The following is a 13,365-nucleotide window of genomic DNA, read 5'->3' as shown; positions in this document are numbered from 1 at the left end:
TTTTGAGGAAGCCCATCGTTGGAATATACAAGCCAAGTTCTATAATGAAAAATTCCCACTAGTATGAACAAGACAAATTATGAGACTCACTATATGAAAATCATGGTGCTACTTTGAAGCACAATATATGAGACTCACTACATGAAGAACAAGGTGCTACTTTGAAGCACAAGTGTGGAAAAAGATATAGTAGCATTGCCCTTTTTATTTTCTCCTTCTTTTTTTGGGCATTTTTTTTGGCCTTTCTCTTTTTTTTTGATTGGGCAATGCTCTAATAATGATGATCATCACACTTATATTGATTACAACATAATGATTACAACTCGATACTAGAACAAGATATGACTCTATATGAATGCCTCCGGCGGTGTACCGGGATGGTGCAATGAATAAAGAGTGACATGTATGAAAAATAATGCATGGTGGCTTTGCCACAAATACGATGTCAACTACAAGATCATGCAATGGCAATATGACAAAAGTAAAGCATGTGATGATGATGATGATGGAAGTTGCATGGCAATATATCTCGAAATGGCTATGGAAATGCCATGATAGGTAGGTATGGTGGCTATTTTGAGGAAGATATAGGGAGGTTTATGTGTGAAAGAGTGTATCATATCACGGGGTTTGGATGCACCGGCGAAGTTTGCACCAACTCTCAATGTGAGAAAGGGCAATGCACGGTACCGAAGAGGCTAGCAAATGGCGGAAAGGTAAAAGTGCGTATAATCCATGGACTCAACATTAGTCAAAAGAACTCATATACTTACTGCAAAAAATTTAGAAGTCATCAAAAATCAAGTACTACGCGCATGCTCCTAGGGGGATAGATTGGTAGGAAAAGACCATCGCTCGTCCCCGACCGCCACTCATAAGGATGCACAAGCCAGATACACTTCATGCTTCAAATTTGTTACACAACTTTAACCATACGTGCATGCTACAGGACTTGCTAACTTTAACACGAGTATTTCTCAAATTCACAACTACTCAACTAGAATGACTATGATATTATCACCTCCATATCTCAAAACAATTATCAAGCATCAAACTTATCTTAGTATTCAACCCACTAAAAAGAAAGTTTCACATATCTTGAATACCAAGTATATTAACATTAAGAAAATTACCATGCTATTAACGACTCTCAAAATAATCTAAGTGAAGCATGAGAGATCAAGTTTCTTTAAAACAAACCACCACCATGCTCTAAAAGATCTAAGTGAAGCACTAGAGCAAAAATTATCACGCTCAAAAAGATATAAGTGAAGCACATAGAGTAAACTATCAAGCTCAAAAGATCTAAGTGAAGCACGTTCGGTGAGAAGATCACGTTCCCGAAGGTTTCATCCCATTTGGACTCCGTTTGATATTTTGTTTCCTCGAAATACTGAAATAGGCAAAAAAAACAGCAATTCTGGGCTGGGCCTCCGGTTAATAGGTTAGTCCCAAAAATAATATAAAAGTGGAAAATAAAGCCCAGTATAGTCCAAAATAGTAGATAAAATAGCATGGAGCAATCAAAAATTATAGATACGTTGGAGATGTATCATGCAGCAAAGTAGAGATAAGTATTTCCCTCAGTTAGAGAACCAAGGTATCAATCCAGTAGGAAACAACACACAAATCACCAATACCTGCACAAACAATCAAACAACTTGCACCCAACGCGATAAAGGGGTTGTCAATCCCTTCACGGTCACTTGCAAAAGTGAGATCTGATAGGGATAGATAAATAAAACTAAATAAAAGATACAATATTTTGGGGTTTCTTGGTTTATAGATTGGAAAGTAAAAGATTGCAAAATAGTAGATCGAAAACTTATATGATGGAAAATAGACCCGGGGGCCATAGGTTTCGCTATAGGCTTCTCTCAAGATAGCAAATAATACGGTGGGTGAACAAATTACTGTCGAGCAATTGATAGAAAAGCGCAAAGTTATGACGATATCTAAGGCAATGATTACGAAATATAGGCATCACGTCTGTGTCAAGTAGAACGACTCCTGCCTGCATCTACTACTATTACTCCACACATCGACCGACTCCTGCCTGCATCTAAAGTATTAAGTTCATGAAGAACAGAGTAACGCTTTCAGTAAGATGACATGATGTAGAGGAATAAACTCAAGCAATATGATGTAAACCCCATCTTTTTATCCTCGATGGCAACAATACAATATGTGCCTTGCTGCCCCTACTATCACTAGGAAAGGACACTGAAATATTGAACCCAAAGCTAAGCACTTCTCCCATTGCAAGAAAAACCAATCTAATTGGCCAAACCAAACCGATAGTTCGAAGAGAATTACAAAGATATCAAATCATACATAAAAGAATTCAGAGAAGATTCAAATAATACTCATAGATAAGCTGATCATAAATCCACAATTCATCGGATCTCGACAATCACACCGCAAACAAAGATTACATTGGGTAGAAACCAAGAACATCGAGGAGAACATGGTATTGAGAATCAAAGAGAAAGAGAATAAGCCATCTAGCTACTAGCTATGGACCCGTTGGTCTGAGGTAAACTACTCACGCTTCATTGGAAGGGCAATAGAGTTGATGTAGATGCCCTCCATGATCGAATCCCCCTCCAACAGGATGCCAGAAAAGGCCCCAAGATGGGATCTCACGGGAACAGAAGGTTGCGGCAGTGGAAAAGTGTTTTCGTGGATGCTTCTGGTGGATTGGGAATATATGTGAATATATAGGAGGCAGAACTAGGTCACAGGAGTCACGAGGAGGCCATAAGGCAGGGGCCACACCCTCCCCCCTTGTCGCCGCCTCGTGGCTCTTCTGACTTGAACTCCAAATCTCCGGGGTGTCTTCTGGTCCAAGAAAAATCATCGTGAAAGTTTTATTTAATTTGGACTCTGTTTGGTATTCCTTTTCTGCGAAGCTCAAAAATAAGGGAAAAACAGAAACTGGTGCTGGGCTCTAGGTTAATAGGTTAGTCCCAAAAATAATGTAAAATATCATATTAATGCATGTAAAAGATCCAAAACAGATAATATAATAGCAAGGAACAATCAAAAATTATAGATACCTTGGAGACGTATCAAGCATCCCCAAGCTTCATTCCCGCTCGTCCTCGAGTAGGTAAATGATAAAAACAGAATTTTTGATGTGGAATGCTACCGAACACATTTATCCATGTATTTTTTCTTTATTGTGGCATGAATGTTCAGATCCATAAGATTCAAAACAAAAGTTTAATATTGACATAAAAACAGTAATACTTCTAGCATACTACACAACTTTATTGTTGTAGACACGTGTTGGGCCTCCAAGCGCAGAGTTTTGTAGGACAGTAGCAATTTTCCCTCAAGTGGATGACATAAGGTTTATCAATCCGTGAGAGGTGTAGGATGAAGATGGTGTCTCTCAAATGACCCTGCAATCAAATACAAGAAATCTCTTGTGTCCCCAACACACCCAGTACAATGGAAAATTGTGTAGGTGCACTAGTTCGATGAAGAGATGGTGATAAAAGTGTAATATTGATGGTAGAAATATATTTTTATAATCTGAATGAATAAAAACAGCAAGGTAGTAAATAGTAAACGGGCACAAAAACGGTATTGCAATGCTTAAAACAAGGCCTAGGGTCTGCACTTTCACTAGTGCAATCTCCCAACAATTCTAACATAGTTGGATCATATGATTATCCCTCAAAGTGCAACAAAGAATCACTCCCAAGTTCCTATTAGCGGAGAACAAAAGATAGAAATTGTTTGTAGGGTACGAGACCACCTCAAAGCTATTCTTTCCGCTCGATCTATTCAAGAGATCGTACTAAAATAATGTAAAGCTATTTTTTTTGTTCGATCTATCCTAGAGTTTGTACTAGAATAACACCAAAGCATATTCATATTCATAATACTCAATCCACACAAAGAACTACAAAGAGACCCCAAAGTTTCTATCGGAGAAAAGATAATAAAAACGTGCATCAACCCCTATGCATAGATTACCCCAATATCACCGCGGGAATCCGCAAGTTGAGTGCCATAATGTATATCAAGTGAATCAACATGATACCCCATTGTCACCTCAAGTATTCATACCGCAAGACATAAATCATGTGTTCTCAAATCTGAACATTCAATCCGACATGACAAAACTTCAAAGGGTAAAGATTCAATTCATCACAACAAGAGTGTACAGGGGAGAAACATCATATGATTTGACTATATTAACAAAGCCCATGATATAGATCACGAGAGAGAGAGAGAGAGAGAGATTGATCACATGGATACTGGTACAAACCCTCAGCCCCGAGGGTGGAATACTCCTTCCTCATCGTGGTGGCCGCTGGGATGATGAAGATGGCCATCGGAGATGATTCCCCCTCCGACAGGGTGCCGGAATGGGTCTAGATTGGTTTTAGGTGGCTACGGAGCCCTGGGGTGGCGGAACTTCTGATCTAGGTTAACCCCGAAGGATTTCGGAATATTTGAGAATTTATAGTGCAAAGAAGGGGTGCGGGAGGCCACCGAGGTGGGCACAACCCACTTGGGCGCGCCTGGGCCCCCAGGCGTGCCATGTTGGGTTGTGCCCCCCTCGGGGCACCACCCATGTGCTTCTTTGGCCAACTGTTGGTCTTCTGGTCCAAAAAAATCCACAAAAAGTTTCATGGTGTTTGAACTCCGTTCGATATTGATTTCCTATGATGTAAAAAATAAGCAAAAAACAACAGCTGGCACTGGGCACTGGGTCAATAGGTTAGTCCCAAAAATGATATAAAGTTGCTATAAAATGATTGTAAAACATCCAAGAATGATAAAATAACAACATGAATACTTAATAAATTATAGATAAGTTGAAGACGTATCAGCATCCCCAAGCTTAATTCCTACTCATCCTCGAGTAGGTAAATGATAAAACAAATAATTTACAAAGTGTGAATGCTAGAAAAGTGCACAAGTTTAATCAATGATAATTTCAATCACTTCTCCTAGCATCATAACAACAATTCTTTCTTATAAAACTTCTCATGTTATAGTGGCAACCAATTCACCTGTTAAGTTTCAAACAATGAATTCTCTTGAAACCCAACAACCTATGTTCTTAGTCACCAAGCAATTGCAATTCAACTTATTCAGCAGAGTTTAAGTAAGAGCTCCACATACTCAACCATCATATAGTCTTCTATGATTGCTAACACTCGCTGCGTACACATGAGCAAAGCGTTTCAACCGGACACATAGAAGATAGAGGCTTATTATTTTACCTCCCAACGTATTCACCTCAAGGGTGATGTCAACAATAATAACTCATGCTACCCATATTCAGTTGGACATATGTGCCTAGATCTTTCCTCACCACATGATGCTTGCCAAAGGAGAAAAATAAAAGGGAATAGAGAGAAAAACTTTGACTCTTTGCATAAAAGTAAATACTGAAAAGTAAAAGATAGGCCCTTCGCATAGGTAAGCAGAGGTTGCCATGCACTTATTTGTTTGTATGCTCAACCCCTTAGTGCAAAAGAACGTCACGTTGTATTGCCCCTTATGATAGCAACCTTTATTATGCAGTCCGTCGCTTTTGCCATCACAAGTTCGTACAACGCTCAATTTTCTCTCACACTTTTAGAAGCAATTTCTATTGCCTTATTGCACCGATGACAACTTACTTGAAGGATCTTGCTCAATCCTTAGGTAGGTATGGTGGACTCTTGAAAATAAGATTTGGGTTTAAGGGTTTTTGGATGCGCAAGTAGTATCTCTACTTGGTGCGGAATTTTTGGCTAGCAAAGATGGGGGGCAAGCACCACATGTTGAACGATCTATGACAATATAACTTCTATATGAATATGAAAAAACATAAATCATTACGTTGTATTCCTTGTCCAACGTCAACAATTTTGGCATATAATATTTTGATGGGGGCTCACAATCACAAAAGTTTTCCATGATAGTATATTTATATGTGAAAGTTCTCTTCCTTATACTAATTATTCGTGAATTGCTTGTATGAACAATATTGTGATTGTCAAGCCTCAAAAGATTTCACTTTTAAACCCAATGTTAAGCTACCACTAGGCATGATATGATTTCAACTTCATGACATTCAATTTATTCAACAATTTACTCATAGGATATAAGTGAATCACAAGAGCAATTTTATAGAAAAGACCTTCATTGACGAGATGTGAATGCCGCTTACTCAGCCTCCCTGACAACTATTTGAGGACTCTATTTTATTTAAAAACTTTCAAATCTAAGTACTTCATTAAAACAGCAAGCAAAACAAAATAAAATATCAATCCTAGGATAGCACACATCAGGTGAAGAAGCAAAAACTTAGGCTCAACCGATACTAACCGATAATTGTTGAAGAAAAAAGGTGGGATGCCTACCGGGGCATACCCAAGCTTAGATGCTTGAGACTTCTTGAAATATTATCTTGGGATGCCTTGGGCATCCCCAAGCTTGAGCTTTCGTGTCTCCTTAGTTCCTCCCATATCACGGTTTTCCTAAATCTCAAAAGCTTCATCCACACAAAACTCAACAAGAACTCGTGAGATAAGTTAGTATAAACCAATGCAAAAACCTTATCATACTCTACTGTAGCAAACCACTAAAATTATTATTCAATATTGCATACTAAATGCCTCTGCATATTTAATACTCCTATCCTCAAATAGAATCATTAAAAAAGCAAACATATGCAAACAATGCAAACATAACAACAATCTGCTAAAATAGTATAGTCTGTAAAGAATGCAAGAGTATCAGTACTTCCCTAACTCCAAAAGTTATGAACATTTGCCAAACTGTAGAAATTTATCAGAGCTCATTTTGCAAAAAAAATCAACATTTTATCACATTCTGAATTTTCTAGGGAATTTTTGCAACATCGATAAACTTTCTGTTTTGAAACAGCAACAAGTAGACTTGCAAAATAAGCATGGCAATGGCTATACTTGATATTTTTATTGAAAAGAAAGATGCAAAATATTATTCTAAATAACATCAAGCAAATCCTAGCAAAAGAAAATGATGCTCCAAGCAAAACACATATCCTGTGATGAATGAAAACATAGCTCCAAGTGAGGTTACCGATAATGTTGGAAACGAAAGACGGGATGCTTTCCGAGGCATCCCCAAGCTTAGTTGCTTGGATCTTCCTTGAATATTACCTTGGGGTGCCTTGGTCATCCCCAAGGTTAGAGTCTCGTCACTCCTTATTCTACTCATATCGACATCTCACCCAAAACTTGAAAACTTCAATCACACAAAACTTTAAGGAACTTTGTGAGATAGGTTAGTATGATAAAGAGCAAACCATTCCACTTTTGGTACTGCCAAAGACAAGATTGATAATTATTCTCACACAATGCCTACTATATCATATTATTTCCACGAGTAGGGCCTTTTGGAGCTCGGCCTCCATGGAGGCCAGATTTTTTGAAAAATTCAAAATTCGCACTTTTCAATTTCAATAACATCTGGAAAAAAAATCATACGAGTAAACAAGGATATTATGTGTATGTATGTAAAATTTAAGAATGAAATATCCTAAAATGCGATCTGTGTAAAAAAGACAAATTCATGGACTTTGAGGATGAATAGTGCATCTACTAAAAAGCCTTAGATTTGTTCTTTTTGTGTAGAACTCATTTTAATGTGTTTCGTCCTGAAAATTTACACACATATGCTTTATGTCTCTAAGTACGTGTGTAATTTTTTTCAAAAAAAAACGGAAACGTGAAAGTTTGAATTTTGACCAAGTCAAACTCGGGCTCCATGGAGCCCGAGCTCTAAAGAGCATTTTCGCATTTCCACAATTTGTATTGAGCAATATAAGCCATAGAAACTAGAAAACAAGCAAACTATGCATTGAAAACAGAATCTGTCAAAAATAGAACAGTTTGTAGTAATCTGTACTACAACCATACTTCCACTACTCCAACAATTCTGAAAAAGTAGGACTACGTGAGCAATTTGTATATTAATCTTCTGCAAAAAGAATAAACTCAAAAGCTCTCTTAGGTTAAAAACTAGAATTATTTTCGTGAGCGCAAACATTTCTGTTTTTCAGCAAGATCAAAGCAACTATCACCCAACATGATCTTAAAGGCTTTACTTGGCACTTTATTGAAACGAAAGAAATAAAACATGATAAATACGGTAGCATAATAATGTGAACACACAAAAAAAGTAGGTAAAAGTGTTGGGTTGTCTCCCAACAAGCGCTTTTCTTTAATGCTTTTTAAGCTAGGCATGATGATTTCAATGATGCTCGCATAGAAAATAAGAATTGAAACATGAAGAGAGCATCATGAAGCATATAAGTAGCACATTTATGTCTAACCCACTTCCTATGCATAGGGATTTTGTGAGCAAACAACTTATGGGAACAAGAATCAACTAGGATGGGAAGGCAAAACAAGTGCAACTTCAAAACAATCAACACATAGAGAAGAAACTTGATATTATTGAGATATGTAAGAGCATAAGTTCCTTCCTCATAATAATTTTCAGAAACATCATGAATGGATTCAACAATATAACTATCACATACAGCACTCTTTTCATGATGCTCAAACATAGAAGATTTATCACTCTTCATGGCATAGATGTCATCATAATAATCATCATAGATAGCAACTTCATTGTAAAAGTCAATTGAAACCTCTTTCAAAATAGTGGATGTGTCACTAAATAGAGTCATGACCTCTCCAAATCCACTTTCATCAATATTGTAATAAGATTCAACACCCTCCAAAATAGTGGGATCACTACTACCTAGAGTTGACTCCAAACCCACTTTTATCAATGTAATCATCATAAATAGGAGGCATGCTATCATCATAATAAATTTTCTTATCGAAAGTAGAAGGAATCAAAGGATCATATTCATTAAGCAAAGCATCCCCAAGCTTAGGACAAGCATTATTTTCAGTAAATAAATCTTCAAACATATCATACTCATTAAACATAGCATCCCCAAGCTTGTGGTTTTGCATGTCATTATAACCATTCTTATCAATAGCATGAATGGCACCAATAGTATAGCAAACATTATTATCATATTCTTCCAAGCAAGTGCTAAATAGATTTTCAAGATGATAAGGGATATCGTTGTCTTCCCAATCATAATCATTACAACAAGTAGTAGGTATCACAAAATCATACTCAATATCATCATCCTCCATCAACATATTTGATTCACTTTCATGAGGCACAATGGTGATAGGAGCAACATTATTTGGGAGAGATACCTTTTTACCTTTATTCTTTCTTATGTTCTTCTTCTTCACCACATCATGTGTAGGTTTAATTAATTCTTTCAAGCTTCTTGTTGAAGATATTGATTGGATAGGAAGCTCCTCCTCATTACCTGATGCATCATAATAAACACTAGGAGGGGATTGGGAAATATTTTCCCTTTCATTAGTATTCTCTTCATATTCTATTTGTTTTCTTGTCTTTAGATAGTTGGCAATATAAGGATTCTCAATGCAATTTACCGTACAAGACATATAAATTTCCTCTAGATCAAAATCAAGAAATCTCTTGGGATTTGGGAAACCCTTAGTTATATGTTTCATTTATTCATACCCCAAAAGAAGACTAAGCTCTTTATGATGCTCAAGGGAAATCAAGTTATCACAATTTTTGGACACGATTTGATTGAAACAAATTGCATTGGATATTTAAATGACCACATTCATTGCAAAGTTCACAAGGATGGCGAAAAAATTACATCTTTCAGCACAACCATCTAGCCTCTCTTGCAACTTTTCATTTCTAAATATTTATGCTTCTTACAAAATCTATCTTCCCTTTTTAGTGTGCAAATGCATTCCCAATTCATTCCGCAAAAATTGACATGCTTATAAGAAACATTTTTGTCATGACTTGTGCAATCATCATTAGCATTTTGGATATTCAAAGAATTTATACTAACAACATTGCAATCATGCTCATCATTCAAATATTTTGTGCCAAAAAATTTATTGACTTCTTCTTCTAACAATTGAGCACAATTTTCTGAACCATCATTTTCAAGAAAGATGTTATAAAGATGATTAATAATATGATGCAACCTCAATTCCATTTTTTGTAGTTTTCTTTTTATAAACCAAACTAGTGATAAAAAAAGAAACTAAAATATTCAATTGCAAGATCTAAAGATATACCTTCAAGCACTCACCTCCCCGGCAACGGTGCTAGAAAAGAGCTTGATGCCTACTACGCAACTTTATTATTGTAGACACGTGTTGGGCCTCCAAGCGTAGAGTTTTGTAGAACAATAGCAATTTTCCCTCAAGTGGATGACCTAAGGTTTATCAATCCGTGAGATGTGTAGGATGAATATAGTCTCTCACAAACAACCCTGCAATCAAATAGAAGAAATCTCTTGTGTCCCCAACACACCCAATACAATGGCAAATTGTATAGGTGCACTAGTTCGGCGAAGAGATGGTGATAAAAGTGTAATATTGATGGTCGGATATATTTTTATAATCTGAATAAATAAAAACAGAAAGGTAGCAAATAGTAAACGGGCACAAAAACGGTATTGCAATGCTTAAAAACAAGGCCTAGAGTCTGTATTTTCACTAGTGCAATCTCCCAACAGTGCTAACATAGTTGGATCATATGATTATCCCTCAAAGTGCAACAAAGAATCACTCCCGAGTTCCTATTAGCGGAGAAAAAAAGATAGAAATTGTTGGTAGGGTACAAGACCACCTCAAAGCTATTCTTTCCGCTCGATCTATTCAAGAGTTCGTACTAAAATATCGCAAAGCTATTTTTTCCGTTCGATCTATCCTAGAGTTCATACTAGAATAACACCAAAGCATATTCATATTCATAATACTCAATCCACACAAAGAACTACAAAGAGACCCCAAAGTTTCTATCAGAGAAAAGATAATAAAAACATGCATCAACCCCTATGGATAGATTACCCCAATATCAGCGCGAGAATCTGCAAGTTGAGTGCCATAACGTATATCAAGTGAATCAATATGATACCCCATTGTCACCTCAAGTATTCATACCGTAAGACATACATCATGTGTTCTCAAATATGAACATTCAATCCGACATCACAAAACTTCAAAGGGTAAAGATTCAATTCATCACAACAATAGTGTACAGGGGAGAAACACCATATGATCCGACTATATTAACAAAGCCCATGATATGGATCACGAGAGAGAGATTAATCACATAGCTACTCGTACAAACCCTCAGCCCCGAGGGTGGACTACTCCCTCCTCATCGTGGTGGCCGCCGGGATGATGAAGATGGCCACCGAAGATGATTCCCCCCTCTGGCAGGGTGCCGGAACGGGTCTAGCTTGGTTTTCGGTGGCTATGGAGCCCTGCGGCGGTGGAACTTCTGATCTAGGTTAACCCCGAATGGTTTCGGAATATTTGGGAATTTATAGTGCAAAGAAGGGGTGCGGGAGTCCACCGAGGTGGGAACAACCCACATGGGCGCGCCTGGCCCCCCAGGCGCGCCCTGGTGGGCTGTGCCCCCCTTGGGGCACCACCCAGGTGCTTCTTTGGCCCACTGTTGGTCTTCTGGTCCAAAAAATCCACAAAAAGTTTCATGGTGTTTGGACTCCATTATATATTGATTTCCTGCAATGTAAAAAGCAAGCAAAAAACAGCAACTGGCACTGGGCACTGGGTCAATAGGTTAGTCCCAAAAAATGATATAAAGTTGCTAAAAATGATTGTAAAACATCCAAGAATGATAAAGGGATGGCATGAGGCTACTCAACATGGCACTGAGCACTGGGTCAATATCATCAGGAAGCACACTTTAGAACATGAAAACTACATGCTACATGAACTTAACATGGCAAAGCAAGGCATGGCATGAGGCTACTCAAAGCACTTAGCAAAAGTCCCTTAGTGACCTTGAGCCAAAAGGGATCAGAAAATACATTGCAAGCATGTGAACATGGCAAAAGCATAAACAGATCTCAGACTTAGTGAAAAACTGGAGCATGCAAAACAGTTAATGAGTAGGCATGTTTACGAGCTCGATGCACTCACTACAAAGCATGGCATGACAAACTAAGCATACACCCATCAAGAATACATGGCATAGAAGCTAGACACGGCAAGAACAACAACATAGCATGCACGGATTATTGTGGCAAACTAAAAAGCAAAGACTCATATAATACAAGACGCTCCAAGCAAAACACATATCATGTGGTGAATAAAAATATAGCCTCAAGTAAAGTTACTGATAGACGAAGACGAAAGAGGGGATGCCTTCCGGGGCATCCCCAAGCTTAGGCTCTTGTTTATCCTTGAATATTACCTTTGGGTGCCTTGGGCATCCCCAAGCTTAGGCTCTTGCCACTCCTTATTCCATAGTCCATCAAATCCTTACCCAAAACTTGAAAACTTCACAACAAACTCAACAGAAAATCTCATAAGTTCCATTAGTATAAGAAAATAAATCACCACTTTTGGTTATGTTGTGAAATCATTCTTCATTTATATTGGTGTAATATCTACTATATTCCGACTTTTCCATGGTTCATACCCCCCGATACTACCCACAGATTCATCAAAATAAGCAAACAACATATAGAAACAGAATCTGTCAAAAACAGAACAGCCTGAAGTAATCGGTTACTCTAGAATACTTCTGTAACTCCAAAAATTCTGAAAAATTAGGACAACCTGGGAAATTTGTGTACCAATCTTGTGCAAAATGAATCAGATTAAAATCACGCTTCTGTAAAAAATGAAAATTATTTTCCTGGGCGCAAAAGTTTTTGTTTTTTCAGCAAGATCAAAACAACTACCACTGTCGGGGATATACCCTGCAATATGACCCGGAGGAAGTTATGACCCAGCTGGGACAGTTAAGTCAGATCCTAACCCAGTAGATGTTAAGGCAGATGTTAAGTCAGATCATAACCCGGTAGATGTTAAGTCAGATCGTAACCCGGCAGATGTTAAGGCAGATGATAAGGTAGATGTTAAGTCGGATCATAAACCGGCAGATGTTAAGTCAGATCATAACCCGGCAGATGTTAAGTCAGATCATAACCCGACAGATGATAAGTCAGATGGTAAGTCAGATGGTAACTCGGCAGACAGTCATAACCCAGCAGACAGAGTCGCTTGGGATTAATAAGCCCGAGTCGTTAAGAAGCCCAAGATGTTAAGAAGCCCATGAAGAGAAGTCTGAATAGTTTAAGTCTTAGTCCGAGATGGACTCTACATGTGACCCGCCCCTTCAACTTATATAAGGAGGGGCAGGGCACCCCAAGAGAAGAGAGGAGAATCTTAAGGCTAGACATAACTAGGAGAGCCGGTTTACGGCGACTCCCTCATGATGATAATAAGACCTAACCAC

This window comes from Triticum dicoccoides, chromosome 2A (assembly GCF_002162155.2).
Source record: "Triticum dicoccoides isolate Atlit2015 ecotype Zavitan chromosome 2A, WEW_v2.0, whole genome shotgun sequence".
NCBI lineage: Eukaryota > Viridiplantae > Streptophyta > Magnoliopsida > Poales > Poaceae > Triticum > Triticum dicoccoides.
Note: the sequence above shows the minus strand (reverse complement) of the source record.